The sequence below is a fragment of the Heterodontus francisci genome, chromosome 48, assembly GCF_036365525.1.
Source record: "Heterodontus francisci isolate sHetFra1 chromosome 48, sHetFra1.hap1, whole genome shotgun sequence".
NCBI lineage: Eukaryota > Metazoa > Chordata > Chondrichthyes > Heterodontiformes > Heterodontidae > Heterodontus > Heterodontus francisci.
In genome coordinates, this window is record NC_090418.1 from 16,529,129 (window position 1) to 16,553,796 (window position 24,668).

Here is a 24,668-nt window from a genome sequence, read left to right on the forward strand (position 1 = left end):
GAAAGGCGCAGCAGCAGCATTTCAGCTCCATGTGCCGAACGCTTGTGTGTCCCAAATTTAACAGCAGCTGGGACAACAAGAATGCCGGTTCCACCGAGATTTGAACTCGGATCGCTGGATTCAAAGTCCAGAGTGCTCACCATTACACCATGGAACCAAGTGGCTGCCCTGTGCCAGGGCTACAGTCTTTTCTCCAACTCCCCTGGCATTCTCAGTCCCTGCAAGCATCCCTGACTGCACTTGAATGCAATATGTCGTCTGACGGAAAGCAGTGCATCCTTTCAATGGAAGATTTCACCAGCTGCACCGAGTGCAAGAGTGGATCACGTGGCAGGCAGCTGGCATAAGAGTAGCAGTCAGACGGATGGCAATGGAAAGTGATCTGGGCGGAAAATTTTCCTCCTGAATTGGACCTTGTTGTGAAATTGCAGAAGCTGCCCTTTTTGCAAATGGAATCGCGCGGAGTGAGAAAATAAGGTTCCACCGAGATTTGAACTCGGATCGCTGGATTCAGAGCCCAGAGTGCTCACCATTACACCATGGAACCCAGAGGCAACTTTGCCTTTGCAAGTTGTCAATCAGACATAGCTTTCTCTTTTACAAAAGCACAGACGACATCGAACAGAACTGTGGAATGTTTCCTGCGCAGGAAGAGGCCAGACGCAATATCAGCAACCACTTACATCTGCACAGCAGCCTTGGAGTAAGAAAATATCTGCAAGACACTTTGCAGCACTATCCGACATCATTTGCGGCGAGCCTCTTCAGAAGGATATATTTGCACAGCTGATCAAAAGCTTGATCCAATCCTTTGCTTTGAAAGAGCGCCTCAAACAAGGACAAAGAGCGAGAAAGGCCGTCGCTTTTAAGGAGGCAATTGCAGAGCTTAGCGAACAGGCAGCTGAAGGCACGGCCACCGACGCTATAATCGGGGCAGCCAAAGAGTTCAAGATGGGAGGAGCGCAGAGATTCTGCTAGCTTTGAACAGCTGAATGAGCTTACGGCGATACGCAGGGGCGAGGCGGCAAAGGAATTTTAAACAGGCATGGGAATTCGAAAAATCAGCGGTCGTCAGAGCGGTTGACAATGTCGTTGCGCCAACACAGGGTTGCTGGGTGAGCTGCACTAGGTGCCAATTAGGACCTGGGCAGCAGAGATTTCCATGAGCTCGCATTTACGGAGGGTGCAAACCGGAAGGATGTCCGCCGGCGTTTTGGAATAGTCAAGTCCACAGGTAACAGAGGCACGGATGAAGACGTCAGCAGCGGATCAGCTGAGGCAGGGACTTAGTCGCGTGACGTTGCAGAGGTGCAAGTAGGTGTCCTTGCTGATGGACCAGACGTGCGGGTGGCGGACCGGCTAAGGCTCAAGTGGGACACCGAGCTTTCCAATCGTGTGTCTCAGCGTCAGATAGCGGTCGGGAATGGGGATAAAGTCAATGCCTCGGCAACGGGGTTTGTGACGGGGAGCTGCACTGCAAATGGCCATACCTTGCTGAGCCCTCCAAATAGCAATGCATTTTCACGAGCAAATTGCAAGCACTGGACATTGTAATTTCCAGTCTGCATTCCGGCTTAATCTTTTCTCAGGCACACCTTCAGCTTCCCCACTAGTTGTTCTAAAGGTGTGGATGCTGTGCAACTCCGACAGTCCAGGCTGCAGCTTCTAATGTCACTGCTTGTGTTTGCCATTTCTCAGCACACTCTAGTTTGGCACACTTGCCAGATGATCAGTTTATAAACGTTGCAAGGCAGTGAAGCAAGAAACGATGACATGCACATTTGCTCGAGGGCAAGAAGACAATCGTTGTGACGCCTGCATTTGATGAAACCCTCTTGAATTTGTTGAAGCGCCCCTGCTGAATGCAGATTGCAAAGAAATGCTGTGCTCACGCCATTGTCCTGTGCAGTGCAGGCACTGAGGACACGGAACAAGCTGCAACGTCGCTCTGCTGCAGACGTGGATCAGGCTGATGTTGCAATTGGACATTGAAGCACAATCCTCTTGATGAAGACAAGAAAGGCGCAGCAGCAGCATTTCAGCTCCATGTGCCGAACGCTTGTGTGTCCCAAATTTAACAGCAGCTGGGACAACAAGAATGCCGGTTCCACCGAGATTTGAACTCGGATCGCTGGATTCAAAGTCCAGAGTGCTCACCATTACACCATGGAACCAAGTGGCTGCCCTGTGCCAGGGCTACAGTCTTTTCTCCAACTCCCCTGGCATTCTCAGTCCCTGCAAGCATCCCTGACTGCACTTGAATGCAATATGTCGTCTGACGGAAAGCAGTGCATCCTTTCAATGGAAGATTTCACCAGCTGCACCGAGTGCAAGAGTGTATCACGTGGCAGGCAGCTGGCATAAGAGTAGCAGTCAGACGGATGGCAATGGAAAGTGATCTGGGCGGAAAATTTTCCTCCTGAATTGGACCTTGTTGTGAAATTGCAGAAGCTGCCCTTTTTGCAAATGGAATCGCGCGGAGTGAGAAAATAAGGTTCCACCGAGATTTGAACTCGGATCGCTGGATTCAGAGCCCAGAGTGCTCACCATTACACCATGGAACCCAGAGGCAACTTTGCCTTTGCAAGTTGTCAATCAGACATAGCTTTCTCTTTTACAAAAGCACAGACGACATCGAACAGAACTGTGGAATGTTTCCTGCGCAGGAAGAGGCCAGACGCAATATCAGCAACCACTTACATCTGCACAGCAGCCTTGGAGTAAGAAAATATCTGCAAGACACTTTGCAGCACTATCCGACATCATTTGCGGCGAGCCTCTTCAGAAGGATATATTTGCACAGCTGATCAAAAGCTTGATCCAATCCTTTGCTTTGAAAGAGCGCCTCAAACAAGGACAAAGAGCGAGAAAGGCCGTCGCTTTTAAGGAGGCAATTGCAGAGCTTAGCGAACAGGCAGCTGAAGGCACGGCCACCGACGCTATAATCGGGGCAGCCAAAGAGTTCAAGATGGGAGGAGCGCAGAGATTCTGCTAGCTTTGAACAGCTGAATGAGCTTACGGCGATACGCAGGGGCGAGGCGGCAAAGGAATTTTAAACAGGCATGGGAATTCGAAAAATCAGCGGTCGTCAGAGCGGTTGACAATGTCGTTGCGCCAACACAGGGTTGCTGGGTGAGCTGCACTAGGTGCCAATTAGGACCTGGGCAGCAGAGATTTCCATGAGCTCGCATTTACGGAGGGTGCAAACCGGAAGGATGTCCGCCGGCGTTTTGGAATAGTCAAGTCCACAGGTAACAGAGGCACGGATGAAGACGTCAGCAGCGGATCAGCTGAGGCAGGGACTTAGTCGCGTGACGTTGCAGAGGTGCAAGTAGGTGTCCTTGCTGATGGACCAGACGTGCGGGTGGCGGACCGGCTAAGGCTCAAGTGGGACACCGAGCTTTCCAATCGTGTGTCTCAGCGTCAGATAGCGGTCGGGAATGGGGATAAAGTCAATGCCTCGGCAACGGGGTTTGTGACGGGGAGCTGCACTGCAAATGGCCATACCTTGCTGAGCCCTCCAAATAGCAATGCATTTTCACGAGCAAATTGCAAGCACTGGACATTGTAATTTCCAGTCTGCATTCCGGCTTAATCTTTTCTCAGGCACACCTTCAGCTTCCCCACTAGTTGTTCTAAAGGTGTGGATGCTGTGCAACTCGGACAGTCCAGGCTGCAGCTTCTAATGTCACTGCTTGTGTTTGCCATTTCTCAGCACACTCTAGTTTGGCACACTTGCCAGATGATCAGTTTATAAACGTTGCAAGGCAGTGAAGCAAGAAACGATGACATGCACATTTGCTCGAGGGCAAGAAGACAATCGTTGTGACGCCTGCATTTGATGAAACCCTCTTGAATTTGTTGAAGCGCCCCTGCTGAATGCAGATTGCAAAGAAATGCTGTGCTCACGCCATTGTCCTGTGCAGTGCAGGCACTGAGGACACGGAACAAGCTGCAACGTCGCTCTGCTGCAGACGTGGATCAGGCTGATGTTGCAATTGGACATTGAAGCTCAATCCTCTTGATGAAGACAAGAAAGGCGCAGCAGCAGCATTTCAGCTCCATGTGCCGAACGCTTGTGTGTCCCAAATTTAACAGCAGCTGGGACAACAAGAATGCCGGTTCCACCGAGATTTGAACTCGGATCGCTGGATTCAAAGTCCAGAGTGCTCACCATTACACCATGGAACCAAGTGGCTGCCCTGTGCCAGGGCTACAGTCTTTTCTCCAACTCCCCTGGCATTCTCAGTCCCTGCAAGCATCCCTGACTGCACTTGAATGCAATATGTCGTCTGACGGAAAGCAGTGCATCCTTTCAATGGAAGATTTCACCAGCTGCACCGAGTGCAAGAGTGGATCACGTGGCAGGCAGCTGGCATAAGAGTAGCAGTCAGACGGATGGCAATGGAAAGTGATCTGGGCGGAAAATTTTCCTCCTGAATTGGACCTTGTTGTGAAATTGCAGAAGCTGCCCTTTTTGCAAATGGAATCGCGCGGAGTGAGAAAATAAGGTTCCACCGAGATTTGAACTCGGATCGCTGGATTCAGAGCCCAGAGTGCTCACCATTACACCATGGAACCCAGAGGCAACTTTGCCTTTGCAAGTTGTCAATCAGACATAGCTTTCTCTTTTACAAAAGCACAGACGACATCGAACAGAACTGTGGAATGTTTCCTGCGCAGGAAGAGGCCAGACGCAATATCAGCAACCACTTACATCTGCACAGCAGCCTTGGAGTAAGAAAATATCTGCAAGACACTTTGCAGCACTATCCGACATCATTTGCGGCGAGCCTCTTCAGAAGGATATATTTGCACAGCTGATCAAAAGCTTGATCCAATCCTTTGCTTTGAAAGAGCGCCTCAAACAAGGACAAAGAGCGAGAAAGGCCGTCGCTTTTAAGGAGGCAATTGCAGAGCTTAGCGAACAGGCAGCTGAAGGCACGGCCACCGACGCTATAATCGGGGCAGCCAAAGAGTTCAAGATGGGAGGAGCGCAGAGATTCTGCTAGCTTTGAACAGCTGAATGAGCTTACGGCGATACGCAGGGGCGAGGCGGCAAAGGAATTTTAAACAGGCATGGGAATTCGAAAAATCAGCGGTCGTCAGAGCGGTTGACAATGTCGTTGCGCCAACACAGGGTTGCTGGGTGAGCTGCACTAGGTGCCAATTAGGACCTGGGCAGCAGAGATTTCCATGAGCTCGCATTTACGGAGGGTGCAAACCGGAAGGATGTCCGCCGGCGTTTTGGAATAGTCAAGTCCACAGGTAACAGAGGCACGGATGAAGACGTCAGCAGCGGATCAGCTGAGGCAGGGACTTAGTCGCGTGACGTTGCAGAGGTGCAAGTAGGTGTCCTTGCTGATGGACCAGACGTGCGGGTGGCGGACCGGCTAAGGCTCAAGTGGGACACCGAGCTTTCCAATCGTGTGTCTCAGCGTCAGATAGCGGTCGGGAATGGGGATAAAGTCAATGCCTCGGCAACGGGGTTTGTGACGGGGAGCTGCACTGCAAATGGCCATACCTTGCTGAGCCCTCCAAATAGCAATGCATTTTCACGAGCAAATTGCAAGCACTGGACATTGTAATTTCCAGTCTGCATTCCGGCTTAATCTTTTCTCAGGCACACCTTCAGCTTCCCCACTAGTTGTTCTAAAGGTGTGGATGCTGTGCAACTCGGACAGTCCAGGCTGCAGCTTCTAATGTCACTGCTTGTGTTTGCCATTTCTCAGCACACTCTAGTTTGGCACACTTGCCAGATGATCAGTTTATAAACGTTGCAAGGCAGTGAAGCAAGAAACGATGACATGCACATTTGCTCGAGGGCAAGAAGACAATCGTTGTGACGCCTGCATTTGATGAAACCCTCTTGAATTTGTTGAAGCGCCCCTGCTGAATGCAGATTGCAAAGAAATGCTGTGCTCACGCCATTGTCCTGTGCAGTGCAGGCACTGAGGACACGGAACAAGCTGCAACGTCGCTCTGCTGCAGACGTGGATCAGGCTGATGTTGCAATTGGACATTGAAGCTCAATCCTCTTGATGAAGACAAGAAAGGCGCAGCAGCAGCATTTCAGCTCCATGTGCCGAACGCTTGTGTGTCCCAAATTTAACAGCAGCTGGGACAACAAGAATGCCGGTTCCACCGAGATTTGAACTCGGATCGCTGGATTCAAAGTCCAGAGTGCTCACCATTACACCATGGAACCAAGTGGCTGCCCTGTGCCAGGGCTACAGTCTTTTCTCCAACTCCCCTGGCATTCTCAGTCCCTGCAAGCATCCCTGACTGCACTTGAATGCAATATGTCGTCTGACGGAAAGCAGTGCATCCTTTCAATGGAAGATTTCACCAGCTGCACCGAGTGCAAGAGTGGATCACGTGGCAGGCAGCTGGCATAAGAGTAGCAGTCAGACGGATGGCAATGGAAAGTGATCTGGGCGGAAAATTTTCCTCCTGAATTGGACCTTGTTGTGAAATTGCAGAAGCTGCCCTTTTTGCAAATGGAATCGCGCGGAGTGAGAAAATAAGGTTCCACCGAGATTTGAACTCGGATCGCTGGATTCAGAGCCCAGAGTGCTCACCATTACACCATGGAACCCAGAGGCAACTTTGCCTTTGCAAGTTGTCAATCAGACATAGCTTTCTCTTTTACAAAAGCACAGACGACATCGAACAGAACTGTGGAATGTTTCCTGCGCAGGAAGAGGCCAGACGCAATATCAGCAACCACTTACATCTGCACAGCAGCCTTGGAGTAAGAAAATATCTGCAAGACACTTTGCAGCACTATCCGACATCATTTGCGGCGAGCCTCTTCAGAAGGATATATTTGCACAGCTGATCAAAAGCTTGATCCAATCCTTTGCTTTGAAAGAGCGCCTCAAACAAGGACAAAGAGCGAGAAAGGCCGTCGCTTTTAAGGAGGCAATTGCAGAGCTTAGCGAACAGGCAGCTGAAGGCACGGCCACCGACGCTATAATCGGGGCAGCCAAAGAGTTCAAGATGGGAGGAGCGCAGAGATTCTGCTAGCTTTGAACAGCTGAATGAGCTTACGGCGATACGCAGGGGCGAGGCGGCAAAGGAATTTTAAACAGGCATGGGAATTCGAAAAATCAGCGGTCGTCAGAGCGGTTGACAATGTCGTTGCGCCAACACAGGGTTGCTGGGTGAGCTGCACTAGGTGCCAATTAGGACCTGGGCAGCAGAGATTTCCATGAGCTCGCATTTACGGAGGGTGCAAACCGGAAGGATGTCCGCCGGCGTTTTGGAATAGTCAAGTCCACAGGTAACAGAGGCACGGATGAAGACGTCAGCAGCGGATCAGCTGAGGCAGGGACTTAGTCGCGTGACGTTGCAGAGGTGCAAGTAGGTGTCCTTGCTGATGGACCAGACGTGCGGGTGGCGGACCGGCTAAGGCTCAAGTGGGACACCGAGCTTTCCAATCGTGTGTCTCAGCGTCAGATAGCGGTCGGGAATGGGGATAAAGTCAATGCCTCGGCAACGGGGTTTGTGACGGGGAGCTGCACTGCAAATGGCCATACCTTGCTGAGCCCTCCAAATAGCAATGCATTTTCACGAGCAAATTGCAAGCACTGGACATTGTAATTTCCAGTCTGCATTCCGGCTTAATCTTTTCTCAGGCACACCTTCAGCTTCCCCACTAGTTGTTCTAAAGGTGTGGATGCTGTGCAACTCCGACAGTCCAGGCTGCAGCTTCTAATGTCACTGCTTGTGTTTGCCATTTCTCAGCACACTCTAGTTTGGCACACTTGCCAGATGATCAGTTTATAAACGTTGCAAGGCAGTGAAGCAAGAAACGATGACATGCACATTTGCTCGAGGGCAAGAAGACAATCGTTGTGACGCCTGCATTTGATGAAACCCTCTTGAATTTGTTGAAGCGCCCCTGCTGAATGCAGATTGCAAAGAAATGCTGTGCTCACGCCATTGTCCTGTGCAGTGCAGGCACTGAGGACACGGAACAAGCTGCAACGTCGCTCTGCTGCAGACGTGGATCAGGCTGATGTTGCAATTGGACATTGAAGCACAATCCTCTTGATGAAGACAAGAAAGGCGCAGCAGCAGCATTTCAGCTCCATGTGCCGAACGCTTGTGTGTCCCAAATTTAACAGCAGCTGGGACAACAAGAATGCCGGTTCCACCGAGATTTGAACTCGGATCGCTGGATTCAAAGTCCAGAGTGCTCACCATTACACCATGGAACCAAGTGGCTGCCCTGTGCCAGGGCTACAGTCTTTTCTCCAACTCCCCTGGCATTCTCAGTCCCTGCAAGCATCCCTGACTGCACTTGAATGCAATATGTCGTCTGACGGAAAGCAGTGCATCCTTTCAATGGAAGATTTCACCAGCTGCACCGAGTGCAAGAGTGTATCACGTGGCAGGCAGCTGGCATAAGAGTAGCAGTCAGACGGATGGCAATGGAAAGTGATCTGGGCGGAAAATTTTCCTCCTGAATTGGACCTTGTTGTGAAATTGCAGAAGCTGCCCTTTTTGCAAATGGAATCGCGCGGAGTGAGAAAATAAGGTTCCACCGAGATTTGAACTCGGATCGCTGGATTCAGAGCCCAGAGTGCTCACCATTACACCATGGAACCCAGAGGCAACTTTGCCTTTGCAAGTTGTCAATCAGACATAGCTTTCTCTTTTACAAAAGCACAGACGACATCGAACAGAACTGTGGAATGTTTCCTGCGCAGGAAGAGGCCAGACGCAATATCAGCAACCACTTACATCTGCACAGCAGCCTTGGAGTAAGAAAATATCTGCAAGACACTTTGCAGCACTATCCGACATCATTTGCGGCGAGCCTCTTCAGAAGGATATATTTGCACAGCTGATCAAAAGCTTGATCCAATCCTTTGCTTTGAAAGAGCGCCTCAAACAAGGACAAAGAGCGAGAAAGGCCGTCGCTTTTAAGGAGGCAATTGCAGAGCTTAGCGAACAGGCAGCTGAAGGCACGGCCACCGACGCTATAATCGGGGCAGCCAAAGAGTTCAAGATGGGAGGAGCGCAGAGATTCTGCTAGCTTTGAACAGCTGAATGAGCTTACGGCGATACGCAGGGGCGAGGCGGCAAAGGAATTTTAAACAGGCATGGGAATTCGAAAAATCAGCGGTCGTCAGAGCGGTTGACAATGTCGTTGCGCCAACACAGGGTTGCTGGGTGAGCTGCACTAGGTGCCAATTAGGACCTGGGCAGCAGAGATTTCCATGAGCTCGCATTTACGGAGGGTGCAAACCGGAAGGATGTCCGCCGGCGTTTTGGAATAGTCAAGTCCACAGGTAACAGAGGCACGGATGAAGACGTCAGCAGCGGATCAGCTGAGGCAGGGACTTAGTCGCGTGACGTTGCAGAGGTGCAAGTAGGTGTCCTTGCTGATGGACCAGACGTGCGGGTGGCGGACCGGCTAAGGCTCAAGTGGGACACCGAGCTTTCCAATCGTGTGTCTCAGCGTCAGATAGCGGTCGGGAATGGGGATAAAGTCAATGCCTCGGCAACGGGGTTTGTGACGGGGAGCTGCACTGCAAATGGCCATACCTTGCTGAGCCCTCCAAATAGCAATGCATTTTCACGAGCAAATTGCAAGCACTGGACATTGTAATTTCCAGTCTGCATTCCGGCTTAATCTTTTCTCAGGCACACCTTCAGCTTCCCCACTAGTTGTTCTAAAGGTGTGGATGCTGTGCAACTCGGACAGTCCAGGCTGCAGCTTCTAATGTCACTGCTTGTGTTTGCCATTTCTCAGCACACTCTAGTTTGGCACACTTGCCAGATGATCAGTTTATAAACGTTGCAAGGCAGTGAAGCAAGAAACGATGACATGCACATTTGCTCGAGGGCAAGAAGACAATCGTTGTGACGCCTGCATTTGATGAAACCCTCTTGAATTTGTTGAAGCGCCCCTGCTGAATGCAGATTGCAAAGAAATGCTGTGCTCACGCCATTGTCCTGTGCAGTGCAGGCACTGAGGACACGGAACAAGCTGCAACGTCGCTCTGCTGCAGACGTGGATCAGGCTGATGTTGCAATTGGACATTGAAGCTCAATCCTCTTGATGAAGACAAGAAAGGCGCAGCAGCAGCATTTCAGCTCCATGTGCCGAACGCTTGTGTGTCCCAAATTTAACAGCAGCTGGGACAACAAGAATGCCGGTTCCACCGAGATTTGAACTCGGATCGCTGGATTCAAAGTCCAGAGTGCTCACCATTACACCATGGAACCAAGTGGCTGCCCTGTGCCAGGGCTACAGTCTTTTCTCCAACTCCCCTGGCATTCTCAGTCCCTGCAAGCATCCCTGACTGCACTTGAATGCAATATGTCGTCTGACGGAAAGCAGTGCATCCTTTCAATGGAAGATTTCACCAGCTGCACCGAGTGCAAGAGTGGATCACGTGGCAGGCAGCTGGCATAAGAGTAGCAGTCAGACGGATGGCAATGGAAAGTGATCTGGGCGGAAAATTTTCCTCCTGAATTGGACCTTGTTGTGAAATTGCAGAAGCTGCCCTTTTTGCAAATGGAATCGCGCGGAGTGAGAAAATAAGGTTCCACCGAGATTTGAACTCGGATCGCTGGATTCAGAGCCCAGAGTGCTCACCATTACACCATGGAACCCAGAGGCAACTTTGCCTTTGCAAGTTGTCAATCAGACATAGCTTTCTCTTTTACAAAAGCACAGACGACATCGAACAGAACTGTGGAATGTTTCCTGCGCAGGAAGAGGCCAGACGCAATATCAGCAACCACTTACATCTGCACAGCAGCCTTGGAGTAAGAAAATATCTGCAAGACACTTTGCAGCACTATCCGACATCATTTGCGGCGAGCCTCTTCAGAAGGATATATTTGCACAGCTGATCAAAAGCTTGATCCAATCCTTTGCTTTGAAAGAGCGCCTCAAACAAGGACAAAGAGCGAGAAAGGCCGTCGCTTTTAAGGAGGCAATTGCAGAGCTTAGCGAACAGGCAGCTGAAGGCACGGCCACCGACGCTATAATCGGGGCAGCCAAAGAGTTCAAGATGGGAGGAGCGCAGAGATTCTGCTAGCTTTGAACAGCTGAATGAGCTTACGGCGATACGCAGGGGCGAGGCGGCAAAGGAATTTTAAACAGGCATGGGAATTCGAAAAATCAGCGGTCGTCAGAGCGGTTGACAATGTCGTTGCGCCAACACAGGGTTGCTGGGTGAGCTGCACTAGGTGCCAATTAGGACCTGGGCAGCAGAGATTTCCATGAGCTCGCATTTACGGAGGGTGCAAACCGGAAGGATGTCCGCCGGCGTTTTGGAATAGTCAAGTCCACAGGTAACAGAGGCACGGATGAAGACGTCAGCAGCGGATCAGCTGAGGCAGGGACTTAGTCGCGTGACGTTGCAGAGGTGCAAGTAGGTGTCCTTGCTGATGGACCAGACGTGCGGGTGGCGGACCGGCTAAGGCTCAAGTGGGACACCGAGCTTTCCAATCGTGTGTCTCAGCGTCAGATAGCGGTCGGGAATGGGGATAAAGTCAATGCCTCGGCAACGGGGTTTGTGACGGGGAGCTGCACTGCAAATGGCCATACCTTGCTGAGCCCTCCAAATAGCAATGCATTTTCACGAGCAAATTGCAAGCACTGGACATTGTAATTTCCAGTCTGCATTCCGGCTTAATCTTTTCTCAGGCACACCTTCAGCTTCCCCACTAGTTGTTCTAAAGGTGTGGATGCTGTGCAACTCGGACAGTCCAGGCTGCAGCTTCTAATGTCACTGCTTGTGTTTGCCATTTCTCAGCACACTCTAGTTTGGCACACTTGCCAGATGATCAGTTTATAAACGTTGCAAGGCAGTGAAGCAAGAAACGATGACATGCACATTTGCTCGAGGGCAAGAAGACAATCGTTGTGACGCCTGCATTTGATGAAACCCTCTTGAATTTGTTGAAGCGCCCCTGCTGAATGCAGATTGCAAAGAAATGCTGTGCTCACGCCATTGTCCTGTGCAGTGCAGGCACTGAGGACACGGAACAAGCTGCAACGTCGCTCTGCTGCAGACGTGGATCAGGCTGATGTTGCAATTGGACATTGAAGCTCAATCCTCTTGATGAAGACAAGAAAGGCGCAGCAGCAGCATTTCAGCTCCATGTGCCGAACGCTTGTGTGTCCCAAATTTAACAGCAGCTGGGACAACAAGAATGCCGGTTCCACCGAGATTTGAACTCGGATCGCTGGATTCAAAGTCCAGAGTGCTCACCATTACACCATGGAACCAAGTGGCTGTCCTGTGCCAGGGCTACAGTCTTTTCTCCAACTCCCCTGGCATTCTCAGTCCCTGCAAGCATCCCTGACTGCACTTGAATGCAATATGTCGTCTGACGGAAAGCAGTGCATCCTTTCAATGGAAGATTTCACCAGCTGCACCGAGTGCAAGAGTGGATCACGTGGCAGGCAGCTGGCATAAGAGTAGCAGTCAGACGGATGGCAATGGAAAGTGATCTGGGCGGAAAATTTTCCTCCTGAATTGGACCTTGTTGTGAAATTGCAGAAGCTGCCCTTTTTGCAAATGGAATCGCGCGGAGTGAGAAAATAAGGTTCCACCGAGATTTGAACTCGGATCGCTGGATTCAGAGCCCAGAGTGCTCACCATTACACCATGGAACCCAGAGGCAACTTTGCCTTTGCAAGTTGTCAATCAGACATAGCTTTCTCTTTTACAAAAGCACAGACGACATCGAACAGAACTGTGGAATGTTTCCTGCGCAGGAAGAGGCCAGACGCAATATCAGCAACCACTTACATCTGCACAGCAGCCTTGGAGTAAGAAAATATCTGCAAGACACTTTGCAGCACTATCCGACATCATTTGCGGCGAGCCTCTTCAGAAGGATATATTTGCACAGCTGATCAAAAGCTTGATCCAATCCTTTGCTTTGAAAGAGCGCCTCAAACAAGGACAAAGAGCGAGAAAGGCCGTCGCTTTTAAGGAGGCAATTGCAGAGCTTAGCGAACAGGCAGCTGAAGGCACGGCCACCGACGCTATAATCGGGGCAGCCAAAGAGTTCAAGATGGGAGGAGCGCAGAGATTCTGCTAGCTTTGAACAGCTGAATGAGCTTACGGCGATACGCAGGGGCGAGGCGGCAAAGGAATTTTAAACAGGCATGGGAATTCGAAAAATCAGCGGTCGTCAGAGCGGTTGACAATGTCGTTGCGCCAACACAGGGTTGCTGGGTGAGCTGCACTAGGTGCCAATTAGGACCTGGGCAGCAGAGATTTCCATGAGCTCGCATTTACGGAGGGTGCAAACCGGAAGGATGTCCGCCGGCGTTTTGGAATAGTCAAGTCCACAGGTAACAGAGGCACGGATGAAGACGTCAGCAGCGGATCAGCTGAGGCAGGGACTTAGTCGCGTGACGTTGCAGAGGTGCAAGTAGGTGTCCTTGCTGATGGACCAGACGTGCGGGTGGCGGACCGGCTGAGGCTCAAGTGGGACACCGAGCTTTCCAATCGTGTGTCTCAGCGTCAGATAGCGGTCGGGAATGGGGATAAAGTCAATGCCTCGGCAACGGGGTTTGTGACGGGGAGCTGCACTGCAAATGGCCATACCTTGCTGAGCCCTCCAAATAGCAATGCATTTTCACGAGCAAATTGCAAGCACTGGACATTGTAATTTCCAGTCTGCATTCCGGCTTAATCTTTTCTCAGGCACACCTTCAGCTTCCCCACTAGTTGTTCTAAAGGTGTGGATGCTGTGCAACTCGGACAGTCCAGGCTGCAGCTTCTAATGTCACTGCTTGTGTTTGCCATTTCTCAGCACACTCTAGTTTGGCACACTTGCCAGATGATCAGTTTATAAACGTTGCAAGGCAGTGAAGCAAGAAACGATGACATGCACATTTGCTCGAGGGCAAGAAGACAATCGTTGTGACGCCTGCATTTGATGAAACCCTCTTGAATTTGTTGAAGCGCCCCTGCTGAATGCAGATTGCAAAGAAATGCTGTGCTCACGCCATTGTCCTGTGCAGTGCAGGCACTGAGGACACGGAACAAGCTGCAACGTCGCTCTGCTGCAGACGTGGATCAGGCTGATGTTGCAATTGGACATTGAAGCTCAATCCTCTTGATGAAGACAAGATAGGCACAGCAGCAGCATTTCAGCTCCATGTGCCGAACGCTTGTGTGTCCCAAATTTAACAGCAGCTGGGACAACAAGAATGCCGGTTCCACCGAGATTTGAACTCGGATCGCTGGATTCAAAGTCCAGAGTGCTCACCATTACACCATGGAACCAAGTGGCTGCCCTGTGCCAGGGCTACAGTCTTTTCTCCAACTCCCCTGGCATTCTCAGTCCCTGCAAGCATCCCTGACTGCACTTGAATGCAATATGTCGTCTGACGGAAAGCAGTGCATCCTTTCAATGGAAGATTTCACCAGCTGCACCGAGTGCAAGAGTGGATCACGTGGCAGGCAGCTGGCATAAGAGTAGCAGTCAGACGGATGGCAATGGAAAGTGATCTGGGCGGAAAATTTTCCTCCTGAATTGGACCTTGTTGTGAAATTGCAGAAGCTGCCCTTTTTGCAAATGGAATCGCGCGGAGTGAGAAAATAAGGTTCCACCGAGATTTGAACTCGGATCGCTGGATTCAGAGCCCAGAGTGCTCACCATTACACCATGGAACCCAGAGGCAACTTTGCCTTTGCAAGTTGTCAATCAGACATAGCTTTCTCTTTTACAAAAGCACAGACGACATCGAACAGAACTGTGGAATGTTTCCTGCGCAGGAAGAGGCCAGACGCAATATCAGCAACCACTTACATCTGCACAGCAGCCTTGGAGTAAGAAAATATCTGCAAGACACTTTGCAGCACTATCCGACATCATTTGCGGCGAGCCTCTTCAGAAGGATATATTTGCACAGCTGATCAAAAGCTTGATCCAATCCTTTGCTTTGAAAGAGCGCCTCAAACAAGGACAAAGAGCGAGAAAGGCCGTCGCTTTTAAGGAGGCAATTGCAGAGCTTAGCGAACAGGCAGCTGAAGGCACGGCCACCGACGCTATAATCGGGGCAGCCAAAGAGTTCAAGATGGGAGGAGCGCAGAGATTCTGCTAGCTTTGAACAGCTGAATGAGCTTACGGCGATACGCAGGGGCGAGGCGGCAAAGGAATTTTAAACAGGCATGGGAATTCGAAAAATCAGCGGTCGTCAGAGCGGTTGACAATGTCGTTGCGCCAACACAGGGTTGCTGGGTGAGCTGCACTAGGTGCCAATTAGGACCTGGGCAGCAGAGATTTCCATGAGCTCGCATTTACGGAGGGTGCAAACCGGAAGGATGTCCGCCGGCGTTTTGGAATAGTCAAGTCCACAGGTAACAGAGGCACGGATGAAGACGTCAGCAGCGGATCAGCTGAGGCAGGGACTTAGTCGCGTGACGTTGCAGAGGTGCAAGTAGGTGTCCTTGCTGATGGACCAGACGTGCGGGTGGCGGACCGGCTAAGGCTCAAGTGGGACACCGAGCTTTCCAATCGTGTGTCTCAGCGTCAGATAGCGGTCGGGAATGGGGATAAAGTCAATGCCTCGGCAACGGGGTTTGTGACGGGGAGCTGCACTGCAAATGGCCATACCTTGCTGAGCCCTCCAAATAGCAATGCATTTTCACGAGCAAATTGCAAGCACTGGACATTGTAATTTCCAGTCTGCATTCCGGCTTAATCTTTTCTCAGGCACACCTTCAGCTTCCCCACTAGTTGTTCTAAAGGTGTGGATGCTGTGCAACTCGGACAGTCCAGGCTGCAGCTTCTAATGTCACTGCTTGTGTTTGCCATTTCTCAGCACACTCTAGTTTGGCACACTTGCCAGATGATCAGTTTATAAACGTTGCAAGGCAGTGAAGCAAGAAACGATGACATGCACATTTGCTCGAGGGCAAGAAGACAATCGTTGTGACGCCTGCATTTGATGAAACCCTCTTGAATTTGTTGAAGCGCCCCTGCTGAATGCAGATTGCAAAGAAATGCTGTGCTCACGCCATTGTCCTGTGCAGTGCAGGCACTGAGGACACGGAACAAGCTGCAACGTCGCTCTGCTGCAGACGTGGATCAGGCTGATGTTGCAATTGGACATTGAAGCTCAATCCTCTTGATGAAGACAAGAAAGGCGCAGCAGCAGCATTTCAGCTCCATGTGCCGAACGCTTGTGTGTCCCAAATTTAACAGCAGCTGGGACAACAAGAATGCCGGTTCCACCGAGATTTGAACTCGGATCGCTGGATTCAAAGTCCAGAGTGCTCACCATTACACCATGGAACCAAGTGGCTGCCCTGTGCCAGGGCTACAGTCTTTTCTCCAACTCCCCTGGCATTCTCAGTCCCTGCAAGCATCCCTGACTGCACTTGAATGCAATATGTCGTCTGACGGAAAGCAGTGCATCCTTTCAATGGAAGATTTCACCAGCTGCACCGAGTGCAAGAGTGGATCACGTGGCAGGCAGCTGGCATAAGAGTAGCAGTCAGACGGATGGCAATGGAAAGTGATCTGGGCGGAAAATTTTCCTCCTGAATTGGACCTTGTTGTGAAATTGCAGAAGCTGCCCTTTTTGCAAATGGAATCGCGCGGAGTGAGAAAATAAGGTTCCACCGAGATTTGAACTCGGATCGCTGGATTCAGAGCCCAGAGTGCTCACCATTACACCATGGAACCCAGAGGCAACTTTGCCTTTGCAAGTTGTCAATCAGACATAGCTTTCTCTTTTACAAAAGCACAGACGACATCGAACAGAACTGTGGAATGTTTCCTGCGCAGGAAGAGGCCAGACGCAATATCAGCAACCACTTACATCTGCACAGCAGCCTTGGAGTAAGAAAATATCTGCAAGACACTTTGCAGCACTATCCGACATCATTTGCGGCGAGCCTCTTCAGAAGGATATATTTGCACAGCTGATCAAAAGCTTGATCCAATCCTTTGCTTTGAAAGAGCGCCTCAAACAAGGACAAAGAGCGAGAAAGGCCGTCGCTTTTAAGGAGGCAATTGCAGAGCTTAGCGAACAGGCAGCTGAAGGCACGGCCACCGACGCTATAATCGGGGCAGCCAAAGAGTTCAAGATGGGAGGAGCGCAGAGATTCTGCTAGCTTTGAACAGCTGAATGAGCTTACGGCGATACGCAGGGGCGAGGCGGCAAAGGAATTTTAAACAGGCATGGGAATTCGAAAAATCAGCGGTCGTCAGAGCGGTTGACAATGTCGTTGCGCCAACACAGGGTTGCTGGGTGAGCTGCACTAGGTGCCAATTAGGACCTGGGCAGCAGAGATTTCCATGAGCTCGCATTTACGGAGGGTGCAAACCGGAAGGATGTCCGCCGGCGTTTTGGAATAGTCAAGTCCACAGGTAACAGAGGCACGGATGAAGACGTCAGCAGCGGATCAGCTGAGGCAGGGACTTAGTCGCGTGACGTTGCAGAGGTGCAAGTAGGTGTCCTTGCTGATGGACCAGACGTGCGGGTGGCGGACCGGCTAAGGCTCAAGTGGGACACCGAGCTTTCCAATCGTGTGTCTCAGCGTCAGATAGCGGTCGGGAATGGGGATAAAGTCAATGCCTCGGCAACGGGGTTTGTGACGGGGAGCTGCACTGCAAATGGCCATACCTTGCTGAGCCCTCCAAATAGCAATGCATTTTCACGAGCAAATTGCAAGCACTGGACATTGTAATTTCCAGTCTGCATTCCGGCTTAATCTTTTCTCAGGCACACCTTCAGCTTCCCCACTAGTTGTTCTCAAGGTGTGGATGCTGTGCAACTCCGACAGTCCAGGCTGCAGCTTCTAATGTCACTGCTTGTGTTTGCCATTTCTCAGCACACTCTAGTTTGGCACACTTGCCAGATGATCAGTTTATAAACGTTGCAAGGCAGTGAAGCAAGAAACGATGACATGCACATTTGCTCGAGGGCAAGAAGACAATCGTTGTGACGCCTGCATTTGATGAAACCCTCTTGAATTTGTTGAAGCGCCCCTGCTGAATGCAGATTGCAAAGAAATGCTGTGCTCACGCCATTGTCCTGTGCAGTGCAGGCACTGAGGACACGGAACAAGCTGCAACGTCGCTCTGCTGCAGACGTGGATCAGGCTGATGTTGCAATTGGACATTGAAGCTCAATCCTCTTGATGAAGACAAGAAAGGCGCAGCAGCAGCATTTCAGCTCCATGTGCCGAACGCTTGTGTGTCCCAAATTTAACAGCAGCTGGGACAACAAGAATGCCGGTTCCACCGAGATTTGAACTCGGATCGCTGGATTCAAAGTCCAGAGTGCTCACCATTACACCATGGAACCAAGTGGCTGTACTGTGCCAGGGCTACAGTCTTTTCTCCAACTCCCCTGGCATTCTCAGTCCCTGCAAGCATCCCTGACTGCACTTGAATGCAATATGTCGTCTGACGGAAAGCAGTGCATCCTTTCAATGGAAGATTTCACCAGCTGCACCGAGTGCAAGAGTGGATCACGTGGCAGGCAGCTGGCATAAGAGTAGCAGTCAGACGGATGGCAATGGAAAGTGATCTGGGCGGAAAATTTTCCTCCTGAATTGGACCTTGTTGTGAAATTGCAAAAGCTGCCCTTTTTGCAAATGGAATCGCGCGGAGTGAGAAAATAAGGTTCCACCGAGATTTGAACTCGGATCGCTGGATTCAGAGCCCAGAGTGCTCACCATTACACCATGGAACCCAGAGGCAACTTTGCCTTTGCAAGTTGTCAATCAGACATAGCTTTCTCTTTTACAAAAGCACAGACGACATCGAACAGAACTGTGGAATGTTTCCTGCGCAGGAAGAGGCCAGACGCAATATCAGCAACCACTTACATCTGCACAGCAGCCTTGGAGTAAGAAAATATCTGCAAGACACTTTGCAGCACTATCCGACATCATTTGCGGCGAGCCTCTTCAGAAGGATATATTTGCACAGCTGATCAAAAGCTTGATCCAATCCTTTGCTTTGAAAGAGCGCCTCAAACAAGGACAAAGAGCGAGAAAGGCCGTCGCTTTTAAGGAGGCAATTGCAGAGCTTAGCGAACAGGCAGCTGAAGGCACGGCCACCGACGCTATAATCGGGGCAGCCAAAGAGTTCAAGATGGGAGGAGCGCAGAGATTCTGCTAGCTTTGAACAGCTGAATGAGCTTACGGCGATACGCAGGGGCGAGGCGGCAAAGGAATTTTAAACAGGCATGGGAATTCGAAAAATCAGCGGTCGTCAGAGCGGTTGACAATGTCGTTGCGCCAACACAGGGTTGCTGGGTGAGCTGCACTAGGTGCCAATTAGGACCTGGGCAGCAGAGATTTCCATGAGCTCGCATTTACGGAGGGTGCAAACCGGAAGGATGTCCGCCGGCGTTTTGGAATAGTCAAGTCCACAGGTAACAGAGGCACGGATGAAGACGTCAGCAGCGGATCAGCTGAGGCAGGGACTTAGTCGCGTGACGTTGCAGAGGTGCAAGTAGGTGTCCTTGCTGATGGACCAGACGTGCGGGTGGCGGACCGGCTAAGGCTCAAGTGGGACACCGAGCTTTCCAATCGTGTGTCTCAGCGTCAGATAGCGGTCGGGAATGGGGATAAAGTCAATGCCTCGGCAACGGGGTTTGTGACGGGGAGCTGCACTGCAAATGGCCATACCTTGCTGAGCCCTCCAAATAGCAATGCATTTTCACGAGCAAATTGCAAGCACTGGACATTGTAATTTCCAGTCTGCATTCCGGCTTAATCTTTTCTCAGGCACACCTTCAGCTTCCCCACTAGTTGTTCTCAAGGTGTGGATGCTGTGCAACTCGGACAGTCCAGGCTGCAGCTTCTAATGTCACTGCTTGTGTTTGCCATTTCTCAGCACACTCTAGTTTGGCACACTTGCCAGATGATCAGTTTATAAACGTTGCAAGGCAGTGAAGCAAGAAACGATGACATGCACATTTGCTCGAGGGCAAGAAGACAATCGTTGTGACGCCTGCATTTGATGAAACCCTCTTGAATTTGTTGAAGCGCCCCTGCTGAATGCAGATTGCAAAGAAATGCTGTGCTCACGCCATTGTCCTGTGCAGTGCAGGCACTGAGGACACGGAACAAGCTGCAACGTCGCTCTGCTGCAGACGTGGATCAGGCTGATGTTGCAATTGGACATTGAAGCTCAATCCTCTTGATGAAGACAAGAAAGGCGCAGCAGCAGCATTTCAGCTCCATGTGCCGAACGCTTGTGTGTCCCAAATTTAACAGCAGCTGGGACAACAAGAATGCCGGTTCCACCGAGATTTGAACTCGGATCGCTGGATTCAAAGTCCAGAGTGCTCACCATTACACCATGGAACCAAGTGGCTGTCCTGTGCCAGGGCTACAGTCTTTTCTCCAACTCCCCTGGCATTCTCAGTCCCTGCAAGCATCCCTGACTGCACTTGAATGCAATATGTCGTCTGACGGAAAGCAGTGCATCCTTTCAATGGAAGATTTCACCAGCTGCACCGAGTGCAAGAGTGGATCACGTGGCAGGCAGCTGGCATAAGAGTAGCAGTCAGACGGATGGCAATGGAAAGTGATCTGGGCGGAAAATTTTCCTCCTGAATTGGACCTTGTTGTGAAATTGCAAAAGCTGCCCTTTTTGCAAATGGAATCGCGCGGAGTGAGAAAATAAGGTTCCACCGAGATTTGAACTCGGATGGCTGGATTCAGAGCCCAGAGTGCTCACCATTACACCATGGAACCCAGAGGCAACTTTGCCTTTGCAAGTTGTCAATCAGACATAGCTTTCTCTTTTACAAAAGCACAGACGACATCGAACAGAACTGTGGAATGTTTCCTGCGCAGGAAGAGGCCAGACGCAATATCAGCAACCACTTACATCTGCACAGCAGCCTTGGAGTAAGAAAATATCTGCAAGACACTTTGCAGCACTATCCGACATCATTTGCGGCGAGCCTCTTCAGAAGGATATATTTGCACAGCTGATCAAAAGCTTGATCCAATCCTTTGCTTTGAAAGAGCGCCTCAAACAAGGACAAAGAGCGAGAAAGGCCGTCGCTTTTAAGGAGGCAATTGCAGAGCTTAGCGAACAGGCAGCTGAAGGCACGGCCACCGACGCTATAATCGGGGCAGCCAAAGAGTTCAAGATGGGAGGAGCGCAGAGATTCTGCTAGCTTTGAACAGCTGAATGAGCTTACGGCGATACGCAGGGGCGAGGCGGCAAAGGAATTTTAAACAGGCATGGGAATTCGAAAAATCAGCGGTCGTCAGAGCGGTTGACAATGTCGTTGCGCCAACACAGGGTTGCTGGGTGAGCTGCACTAGGTGCCAATTAGGACCTGGGCAGCAGAGATTTCCATGAGCTCGCATTTACGGAGGGTGCAAACCGGAAGGATGTCCGCCGGCGTTTTGGAATAGTCAAGTCCACAGGTAACAGAGGCACGGATGAAGACGTCAGCAGCGGATCAGCTGAGGCAGGGACTTAGTCGCGTGACGTTGCAGAGGTGCAAGTAGGTGTCCTTGCTGATGGACCAGACGTGCGGGTGGCGGACCGGCTAAGGCTCAAGTGGGACACCGAGCTTTCCAATCGTGTGTCTCAGCGTCAGATAGCGGTCGGGAATGGGGATAAAGTCAATGCCTCGGCAACGGGGTTTGTGACGGGGAGCTGCACTGCAAATGGCCATACCTTGCTGAGCCCTCCAAATAGCAATGCATTTTCACGAGCAAATTGCAAGCACTGGACATTGTAATTTCCAGTCTGCATTCCGGCTTAATCTTTTCTCAGGCACACCTTCAGCTTCCCCACTAGTTGTTCTCAAGGTGTGGATGCTGTGCAACTCGGACAGTCCAGGCTGCAGCTTCTAATGTCACTGCTTGTGTTTGCCATTTCTCAGCACACTCTAGTTTGGCACACTTGCCAGATGATCAGTTTATAAACGTTGCAAGGCAGTGAAGCAAGAAACGATGACATGCACATTTGCTCGAGGGCAAGAAGACAATCGTTGTGACGCCTGCATTTGATGAAACCCTCTTGAATTTGTTGAAGCGCCCCTGCTGAATGCAGATTGCAAAGAAATGCTGTGCTCACGCCATTGTCCTGTGCAGTGCAGGCACTGAGGACACGGAACAAGCTGCAACGTCGCTCTGCTGCAGACGTGGATCAGGCTGATGTTGCAATTGGACATTGAAGCTCAATCCTCTTGATGAAGACAAGAAAGGCGCAGCAGCAGCATTTCAGCTCCATGTGCCGAACGCTTGTGTGTCCCAAATTTAACAGCAGCTGGGACAACAAGAATGCCGGTTCCACCGAGATTTGAACTCGGATCGCTGGATTCAAAGTCCAGAGTGCTCACCATTACACCATGGAACCAAGTGGCTGCCCTGTGCCAGGGCTACAGTCTTTTCTCCAACTCCCCTGGCATTCTCAGTCCCTGCAAGCATCCCTGACTGCACTTGAATGCAATATGTCGTCTGACGGAAAGCAGTGCATCCTTTCAATGGAAGATTTCACCAGCTGCACCGAGTGCAAGAGTGGATCACGTGGCAGGCAGCTGGCATAAGAGTAGCAGTCAGACGGATGGCAATGGAAAGTGATCTGGGCGGAAAATTTTCCTCCTGAATTGGACCTTGTTGTGAAATTGCAGAAGCTGCCCTTTTTGCAAATGGAATCGCGCGGAGTGAGAAAATAAGGTTTCACCGAGATTTGAACTCGGATCGCTGGATTCAGAGCCCAGAGTGCTCACCATTACACCATGGAACCCAGAGGCAACTTTGCCTTTGCAAGTTGTCAATCAGACATAGCTTTCTCTTTTACAAAAGCACAGACGACATCGAACAGAACTGTGGAATGTTTCCTGCGCAGGAAGAGGCCAGACGCAATATCAGCAACCACTTACATCTGCACAGCAGCCTTGGAGTAAGAAAATATCTGCAAGACACTTTGCAGCACTATCCGACATCATTTGCGGCGAGCCTCTTCAGAAGGATATATTTGCACAGCTGATCAAAAGCTTGATCCAATCCTTTGCTTTGAAAGAGCGCCTCAAACAAGGACAAAGAGCGAGAAAGGCCGTCGCTTTTAAGGAGGCAATTGCAGAGCTTAGCGAACAGGCAGCTGAAGGCACGGCCACCGACGCTATAATCGGGGCAGCCAAAGAGTTCAAGATGGGAGGAGCGCAGAGATTCTGCTAGCTTTGAACAGCTGAATGAGCTTACGGCGATACGCAGGGGCGAGGCGGCAAAGGAATTTTAAACAGGCATGGGAATTCGAAAAATCAGCGGTCGTCAGAGCGGTTGACAATGTCGTTGCGCCAACACAGGGTTGCTGGGTGAGCTGCACTAGGTGCCAATTAGGACCTGGGCAGCAGAGATTTCCATGAGCTCGCATTTACGGAGGGTGCAAACCGGAAGGATGTCCGCCGGCGTTTTGGAATAGTCAAGTCCACAGGTAACAGAGGCACGGATGAAGACGTCAGCAGCGGATCAGCTGAGGCAGGGACTTAGTCGCGTGACGTTGCAGAGGTGCAAGTAGGTGTCCTTGCTGATGGACCAGACGTGCGGGTGGCGGACCGGCTAAGGCTCAAGTGGGACACCGAGCTTTCCAATCGTGTGTCTCAGCGTCAGATAGCGGTCGGGAATGGGGATAAAGTCAATGCCTCGGCAACGGGGTTTGTGACGGGGAGCTGCACTGCAAATGGCCATACCTTGCTGAGCCCTCCAAATAGCAATGCATTTTCACGAGCAAATTGCAAGCACTGGACATTGTAATTTCCAGTCTGCATTCCGGCTTAATCTTTTCTCAGGCACACCTTCAGCTTCCCCACTAGTTGTTCTAAAGGTGTGGATGCTGTGCAACTCGGACAGTCCAGGCTGCAGCTTCTAATGTCACTGCTTGTGTTTGCCATTTCTCAGCACACTCTAGTTTGGCACACTTGCCAGATGATCAGTTTATAAACGTTGCAAGGCAGTGAAGCAAGAAACGATGACATGCACATTTGCTCGAGGGCAAGAAGACAATCGTTGTGACGCCTGCATTTGATGAAACCCTCTTGAATTTGTTGAAGCGCCCCTGCTGAATGCAGATTGCAAAGAAATGCTGTGCTCACGCCATTGTCCTGTGCAGTGCAGGCACTGAGGACACGGAACAAGCTGCAACGTCGCTCTGCTGCAGACGTGGATCAGGCTGATGTTGCAATTGGACATTGAAGCTCAATCCTCTTGATGAAGACAAGAAAGGCGCAGCAGCAGCATTTCAGCTCCATGTGCCGAACGCTTGTGTGTCCCAAATTTAACAGCAGCTGGGACAACAAGAATGCCGGTTCCACCGAGATTTGAACTCGGATCGCTGGATTCAAAGTCCAGAGTGCTCACCATTACACCATGGAACCAAGTGGCTGCCCTGTGCCAGGGCTACAGTCTTTTCTCCAACTCCCCTGGCATTCTCAGTCCCTGCAAGCATCCCTGACTGCACTTGAATGCAATATGTCGTCTGACGGAAAGCAGTGCATCCTTTCAATGGAAGATTTCACCAGCTGCACCGAGTGCAAGAGTGGATCACGTGGCAGGCAGCTGGCATAAGAGTAGCAGTCAGACGGATGGCAATGGAAAGTGATCTGGGCGGAAAATTTTCCTCCTGAATTGGACCTTGTTGTGAAATTGCAAAAGCTGCCCTTTTTGCAAATGGAATCGCGCGGA

General features: G+C 50.8%; 25 non-coding genes across 25 annotated transcripts; all 25 read right to left on the reverse strand.

Annotated features, from left to right (window-relative positions):
• Positions 1–85: 85 nt before the first annotated feature.
• trnaq-uug (transfer RNA glutamine (anticodon UUG)) lies at positions 86–157 on the reverse strand. The gene has a single exon. It is a non-coding gene; the product is annotated as a tRNA-Gln (tRNA).
• A 318-nt stretch (positions 158–475) lies between these two features.
• On the reverse strand, positions 476–547 carry trnaq-cug (transfer RNA glutamine (anticodon CUG)). The gene has a single exon. It is a non-coding gene; the product is annotated as a tRNA-Gln (tRNA).
• Positions 548–2,102: 1,555 nt separating this feature from the next.
• Positions 2,103–2,174, reverse strand: trnaq-uug (transfer RNA glutamine (anticodon UUG)). The gene has a single exon. It is a non-coding gene; the product is annotated as a tRNA-Gln (tRNA).
• A 318-nt stretch (positions 2,175–2,492) lies between these two features.
• trnaq-cug (transfer RNA glutamine (anticodon CUG)) lies at positions 2,493–2,564 on the reverse strand. The gene has a single exon. It is a non-coding gene; the product is annotated as a tRNA-Gln (tRNA).
• Positions 2,565–4,119: 1,555 nt separating this feature from the next.
• On the reverse strand, positions 4,120–4,191 carry trnaq-uug (transfer RNA glutamine (anticodon UUG)). The gene has a single exon. It is a non-coding gene; the product is annotated as a tRNA-Gln (tRNA).
• Positions 4,192–4,509: 318 nt separating this feature from the next.
• On the reverse strand, positions 4,510–4,581 carry trnaq-cug (transfer RNA glutamine (anticodon CUG)). Its single transcript has one exon. It is a non-coding gene; the product is annotated as a tRNA-Gln (tRNA).
• Positions 4,582–6,136: 1,555 nt separating this feature from the next.
• trnaq-uug (transfer RNA glutamine (anticodon UUG)) lies at positions 6,137–6,208 on the reverse strand. Its single transcript has one exon. It is a non-coding gene; the product is annotated as a tRNA-Gln (tRNA).
• A 318-nt stretch (positions 6,209–6,526) lies between these two features.
• Positions 6,527–6,598, reverse strand: trnaq-cug (transfer RNA glutamine (anticodon CUG)). The gene has a single exon. It is a non-coding gene; the product is annotated as a tRNA-Gln (tRNA).
• Positions 6,599–8,153: 1,555 nt separating this feature from the next.
• On the reverse strand, positions 8,154–8,225 carry trnaq-uug (transfer RNA glutamine (anticodon UUG)). Its single transcript has one exon. It is a non-coding gene; the product is annotated as a tRNA-Gln (tRNA).
• A 318-nt stretch (positions 8,226–8,543) lies between these two features.
• On the reverse strand, positions 8,544–8,615 carry trnaq-cug (transfer RNA glutamine (anticodon CUG)). Its single transcript has one exon. It is a non-coding gene; the product is annotated as a tRNA-Gln (tRNA).
• Positions 8,616–10,170: 1,555 nt separating this feature from the next.
• trnaq-uug (transfer RNA glutamine (anticodon UUG)) lies at positions 10,171–10,242 on the reverse strand. The gene has a single exon. It is a non-coding gene; the product is annotated as a tRNA-Gln (tRNA).
• A 318-nt stretch (positions 10,243–10,560) lies between these two features.
• On the reverse strand, positions 10,561–10,632 carry trnaq-cug (transfer RNA glutamine (anticodon CUG)). Its single transcript has one exon. It is a non-coding gene; the product is annotated as a tRNA-Gln (tRNA).
• A 1,555-nt stretch (positions 10,633–12,187) lies between these two features.
• Positions 12,188–12,259, reverse strand: trnaq-uug (transfer RNA glutamine (anticodon UUG)). The gene has a single exon. It is a non-coding gene; the product is annotated as a tRNA-Gln (tRNA).
• A 318-nt stretch (positions 12,260–12,577) lies between these two features.
• trnaq-cug (transfer RNA glutamine (anticodon CUG)) lies at positions 12,578–12,649 on the reverse strand. The gene has a single exon. It is a non-coding gene; the product is annotated as a tRNA-Gln (tRNA).
• Positions 12,650–14,204: 1,555 nt separating this feature from the next.
• Positions 14,205–14,276, reverse strand: trnaq-uug (transfer RNA glutamine (anticodon UUG)). Its single transcript has one exon. It is a non-coding gene; the product is annotated as a tRNA-Gln (tRNA).
• Positions 14,277–14,594: 318 nt separating this feature from the next.
• Positions 14,595–14,666, reverse strand: trnaq-cug (transfer RNA glutamine (anticodon CUG)). Its single transcript has one exon. It is a non-coding gene; the product is annotated as a tRNA-Gln (tRNA).
• A 1,555-nt stretch (positions 14,667–16,221) lies between these two features.
• trnaq-uug (transfer RNA glutamine (anticodon UUG)) lies at positions 16,222–16,293 on the reverse strand. The gene has a single exon. It is a non-coding gene; the product is annotated as a tRNA-Gln (tRNA).
• Positions 16,294–16,611: 318 nt separating this feature from the next.
• trnaq-cug (transfer RNA glutamine (anticodon CUG)) lies at positions 16,612–16,683 on the reverse strand. Its single transcript has one exon. It is a non-coding gene; the product is annotated as a tRNA-Gln (tRNA).
• A 1,555-nt stretch (positions 16,684–18,238) lies between these two features.
• trnaq-uug (transfer RNA glutamine (anticodon UUG)) lies at positions 18,239–18,310 on the reverse strand. The gene has a single exon. It is a non-coding gene; the product is annotated as a tRNA-Gln (tRNA).
• Positions 18,311–18,628: 318 nt separating this feature from the next.
• Positions 18,629–18,700, reverse strand: trnaq-cug (transfer RNA glutamine (anticodon CUG)). The gene has a single exon. It is a non-coding gene; the product is annotated as a tRNA-Gln (tRNA).
• Positions 18,701–20,255: 1,555 nt separating this feature from the next.
• Positions 20,256–20,327, reverse strand: trnaq-uug (transfer RNA glutamine (anticodon UUG)). The gene has a single exon. It is a non-coding gene; the product is annotated as a tRNA-Gln (tRNA).
• Positions 20,328–20,645: 318 nt separating this feature from the next.
• trnaq-cug (transfer RNA glutamine (anticodon CUG)) lies at positions 20,646–20,717 on the reverse strand. The gene has a single exon. It is a non-coding gene; the product is annotated as a tRNA-Gln (tRNA).
• A 1,555-nt stretch (positions 20,718–22,272) lies between these two features.
• trnaq-uug (transfer RNA glutamine (anticodon UUG)) lies at positions 22,273–22,344 on the reverse strand. The gene has a single exon. It is a non-coding gene; the product is annotated as a tRNA-Gln (tRNA).
• A 318-nt stretch (positions 22,345–22,662) lies between these two features.
• trnaq-cug (transfer RNA glutamine (anticodon CUG)) lies at positions 22,663–22,734 on the reverse strand. The gene has a single exon. It is a non-coding gene; the product is annotated as a tRNA-Gln (tRNA).
• A 1,555-nt stretch (positions 22,735–24,289) lies between these two features.
• trnaq-uug (transfer RNA glutamine (anticodon UUG)) lies at positions 24,290–24,361 on the reverse strand. The gene has a single exon. It is a non-coding gene; the product is annotated as a tRNA-Gln (tRNA).
• Between the last annotated feature and the right edge of the window lie 307 nt (positions 24,362–24,668).